We start from the raw sequence: 5,762 nt of genomic DNA, 5'->3' as shown, positions 1-5,762 counted from the left end.
GGACTAACCATTGACCTCTGCTATATAATTTGTATTTGAAAAATATAAAATCAGGACATCATTGTTGAAAAAAAAATTGTAGCTTTTTGATATTCACCTTAAGTACAAATAAGGGCAACAACATATTATATCAAATAGCTTATCATCGAAACCCAACTTGAAGACCAAATTAAAAGATAAGATAAAAGTTACTACTATTAATAATATCATTTCAAATCTAATCAAAGAAATAAAATGAAAAAAAGTTATGCATTGGGATGCTTATTTTAAGATGATTAGTGATTGGCTAAAGGTGGGCCATATATAATATCAAAATTATAACCTTAATCATGGCTTTCTCTATTTTAAGAAGTAGATTAATGTACTTGATAATGTTATACTTTGGATGTACATACTTTAAGAAGAATACAATATTTCAATATTTGGAGATCTAGTGTATGAGAAGACAAATCTCAAAGATATGATTTTTGATAAGTTTGGACCATGATGTTTGAGCTCTTGTGCATTCTTATGAATCATGTCAATATAATAAAGTATGCAACATGACTTTTTTTTGGCTATTGCAGCCAATTCCACTACCTATAGCATGTTGGGAGCAAATTACTAAGCACTTCATTACATGTTTGTTGTAGATGCCTCATAATTATACCATGATTGTTATTTTTGTTGATTGAGTCTTGAAGCAACTTAATTTAGCTATAATGTGATCTTATATTGATGTTATAGTACTTGCACAGGTCTTCTTTAACATTGACTTTTATCACTATGAATTAATTCATAAAATAAAAATAAAAAAGTATGTATATTAAAAAAAATTGAAATAGCTATTGCTAAAAGACAAGAAAACTAAAGACTCTTCAAAATAAATTAGAAGCAAGAAAGGAGTTGATAAGAGTATAGAAAGATTCATTTTTGCCTCTGTATATACTATTTATTTAAGGTCTATGTAGCAACGTTCTATAGGACCTCCAAAAATGTGTTGACTTTGCATGATATATATCTTAATTTGCAAGGAAATTTTTTTATATGGATACCACATAATTAGCTTGCCTATAAGCTACGAATACATATGGCATGTAGTTAGCTTGTTGCTCAAGTTTTTAACCTATCAATCAACTAGAAACACATGTAAAGATAAAACAGTGTGTAAGAAGCTTTTAAAAAGCTACTCTAGAAGATATTATGAAATTAATCTATTTTTACTTACTTCTACTTATTCATATTATCTAAGTAATAATTACAATAGATATATATATCCATGATATTATTTCCCTCTCTCAGGACGAGTTCCATAAGAAGTAGTGATCACATATTTAGGAAGTCTAAGATGTGACAAATTATATTTGCTACATATTTTGATCTTTGTTTGCTTTGATCATTATTGAAACTTTCATAACTTTCTTCAAACAAAAAAATTGTAATACCATCAGGAGTTGTTTTTACCTTCAATAAAATCATCCAACATTGAAAGTCTCTTCGAAGGTTATGATATCAAATGCATTGTATCTCACAATCTATTCAAAGACAAATATGTCATTTTTAAAGGTCTTTATCCCTATTACATTGTCTTGAAGGCTATGATAATCACAATGATTCATCTAGTAAGTGAGAAAATAATGGCTCTTGAATTGAATTTGCTCGCTATTACTTCTGTATTTCTTTACTGCCACAATTATATAAAAACTACAAACAAGGATAAAAGATAGATTACAATCTTTTATAAATTATATTTCTTTTATAGCAAAGATTTTTTAACCTTCATCTTGGTTTTGATGGATGTTGTTGATGAAAAGCTTTGACCTTCTCTGTTATATTTGTAAGATTTTTTGCTAACTCCATTGTACATTTGTTAATATTGTATCTATACTAATGAATAAGATATTCCAACCTATATCGGTACTAGCTTGAGTATAAGACTTCTTCCACCTCAAATTTTTTATTATTATCTACTTCTATAAGGGCAGTCATATTTGTATTCTTCTTGGATTACTCAATGTCTTATATGGCTTCAAAAGACACATGTAAAATATAAGATGGATTTTTATAGATGTAATTAATAAGTGATTGGATTTACTTATTTACAAATAAAAAATGGTTTAAATCTATAATAATCCAACTTATTACAATGATGAATATTTTCAATATTATGACAAAGTAGTCATATATTATTACCAATGTAGAAATGAAGTTATTCTTTGCGATAAGCATCCATGTTGTTCTTTTGTTGTTCTTGAGCTTCTTTTAGTTGTGCCTTCATTATTGTATATAGCTCAAATAAATAATTTGCCAAATCTTTTCTTATAGAATTATCAACTTTTGAAAAGTCAAAAGTATCAAGTTATGGATGATAATTATAATTAACAAAAAATGATGTTTATTATATAGAAGAATGTACTATATTATTATAAGTAAACTTTGCCAATTGCAAAAGAATTATCCAATCATCTTGTTATTAATTGATGGTATACTTTAAATATTACTTTAAAAACTTGATCTATATGCTTTATTTGTCTATTAATTTGAGGATGGAAAGCCAAAGATATTTTTATATCCACTTTTAAAAGCTTGAAAAGTATTCTCTAAAATCTTGATAAAAATCAATTTTTTCTATCCAATATAATATCCTTAAGCAATCCATGATAGCAATAAATGTTTTCAAGAAAAATCTTGGCTATTTTTCATCTTTGATAGATTTTGTATATGATACAAAATATACTAACTTGATGAAACGATCTAGTATCATAAATATAGAGTCATAAGAACTTGAGACTAGAAGATCTATGATAAAATCCATAGAAACAAAAGACTATGGTTGTTTTGGAATGGATAATGGTTGAAGAAGTCTATAGAATTGATGACAAAGAGTTTTTCACCTTAAAAAAATATCACATGACCGGACAAAGTCTTTCATTGCCTTTCACATTTGTAGCCACCAAAAATCTCGAGATATAAGTTCTAAAGACTTATTGTATCTAAAATGTCTAGCCATTGGAAAGTCATGATATGCTTGAAGAACACGTAAGCATGCTTTTCCTTTAAGAATGTATAGGCATCCTTAAAAATAGATTAGGTTATTTTTGAACTCAAAATTGGAAGCATTGTGAGCCCAAATTTCACCACTCAATAAAATTCATACCACACAACATGCTCAGGAAGTGGAATGGAAGAACTTCCAATTCTACGATTTTAAAGTTAATTTAAATCTTTGTGTTTGTAGTTCAATTAACTTTAAGCCTTCTAAGCAATCGTTACCAATATTAATAAAAAAAATTAATGAAATTTATTATGGTCTTTCAAGGCTATTTACATGATCTCTACTTAAATCTCAATAGTTTTTTCATGATCACTTATATGATCTTTACTTAATTAATAAATTTTATCTGATTATAAAATTATAATTAATTAAAATAAATAAATAAATAAATAAATAATTAAAACTTATAAACTATTTTTCTTTAAATATTTAATGGAAAAAATAATTGATCAAGTTATTATCATTAATCCATAATAAAAGTAAAATCTTAAAAATTAAATTAAAAATTAAAATTAAAAGTAAAAAAGAAAAAAATAAATATTAAAAATTAAAGATTAAAAATTAAAAGCCAAAAGAGAAATTTGAAAGTTATGAATTACTAAAAGAATAAAAGTAAAAATAAAACTAAAGCAAAATAAAAGAGAAGGTACCTTTAATTTAATAAAGATAACACCCAAGAATTGAATGTAGTAAACCCCTTTCTATTCCAAAGTTTTCCAAAAATCGTGATTAGCTCCAAAGTGAATGATTTTTAGTATTTTGCAAGGCTAATTTAAAAGCACTCTTTTTTTAAAGATTTTAATTCAATCCAATATCTAATCCGTGAGAAATGCTCCTTCAAAGTTGAATGACTAAGACTACCATGGCAAGCAACCTCCCTCTATTTGGGAATTCATCAAAAATACAATTCGTCTTCAAATTTAGTAAAATTTATGCCATTAAAAGCTTAACTTAAAGATGCACTTATTTCCAAAACTTCACGATAATCCAATTAGGAAGCATTGAGAAATATCTTTTCAAATGTGGTTGATTTAAAGTAGCAAAGTAACCAATCAACTTATACTCAAAATTTTCCTTAAAACTTTTCCTTATCCCAAATCAAGCAAGTCTAATTATATTAAAAAGATTATATAAAAAGCTACAACTATAAAAAAAATTCACATTGAAACTAAAAAAATTGAATGACTGATTGAGGGAAATCTGAGGTTCTAAGAACCTTTAGAGTATTTAGGAGGCCGAGGGAGCTATCTACTACAATGAAATATGTTTTAAAATCCAAAAATCATCATTTACAACTGAAGATCCATGCACATACATCGAAAAAGTTCACAATGAGATTTAAAATCAAAAATGAGATTAAAATTAGGATTTAAGGCTAAAATTTAGCATCGCTTTGCCCTTCACCAAAGAAGAGAGAAAGAGGGCTTGGAAAACCAAGCCATTTTTATACAATTTAGTGGTGGCTTGTGAGAGGGCGGCCACACCTCTACCTTTAATTTCTAAGATTTCTAATGTAAATCTATAGCCTTCATTCATCCAAGAGCTAATTTCGTTACCAAGGCTGATGGCTCTTGTAAGTGGTCCAAAAAGTATTTTTTGGTAAATCTAATCTCACCATTGCATTCAAAACATCTTTTTATGCTAATGTCAATTACTCACATGCCTTAATCCATGGTCATTTGTAATTTTTATGACAATTTTTACTTACAAAGATTTTGGCAATTCTTGTAAAATTCTTCAAAAATGAGAATTTCATTGCTCCACTTGTTTTTTGAAGGAGAAGGTGCTGATCTTGTATTCTTTACTCCATGGGGCGAATCAAATGCCACCATTGCATTTGAATGGCTTCCATTAATTAGAAAAACCATTTTGCTACTTGAATTTGTTGAATTTGGAGAAAAACTTTCAAACCATCATTATTAAATTTCACTAGATTTTTTTAAAAATAATAATTTTAAATCACTCTAAATCATATGAAATGATTGTAGGTGAATTCATAGGCTCTTATTCAACCTTCATAATAATAACAAATGACCTCTAAATTATTAAAATGAAATAAATTTCTACCATAATTTTTCAACTCTTATCACTTTAGTCCTAATTAACTTAACTCAAGTAATTAGGCTATGATTTATACCATCAAAGGTTATAATCCTAAAAATTCTATAAAACTAAATCCTACTTATATAAATTCTAATCTAACATATTCATTTATCATAAATTAAAGAAATAAAAAAAAATTAAAGTTTGGAGTATAATTGAGAGCTCATAGGCATCATGAGACTTAAAAGAAAGTTTCTTGATATCATGAATAAGAGAATCACAAGATATATTTGATTGAATTTATTTGACAAGGATTGAATCAATAATCAATGTTGATTTTACTATTCAAAGTTGAAAATACACTTGCTTCAAGAAAATTCTCTTTATTGATCAAAAGATGCATCTTTTTCTTTTGGTGTAAGACAAGAACATCTAGAAAGGAATTTTGACAAACCTTGTTGTTTTTTTTATCAAAAAGTGATCTTAAAATCAAATCTTGACAAAGACATGCTCCAAAGGCCTTAGCAATGATTCAAAATACATTCTGACATAAAATATTTAAGATTCTTGTAATTGATATAAATAGTGATTAAATTAGAAACACCTTTTAGATAATAGTGCTATTCTTGAAAGACACCCACAATTTCAAGAAGTTTTTTATTATGAATTTTGTAGTTGATTTCAA

This window comes from Physcomitrium patens, chromosome 18 (genome assembly GCF_059467195.1).
Source record: "Physcomitrium patens ecotype Gransden chromosome 18, ASM5946719v1, whole genome shotgun sequence".
Lineage (NCBI taxonomy): Eukaryota > Viridiplantae > Streptophyta > Bryopsida > Funariales > Funariaceae > Physcomitrium > Physcomitrium patens.
The sequence above is the reverse complement of the archived record's forward strand: the minus strand, read 5'-3'. Positions refer to the sequence as shown.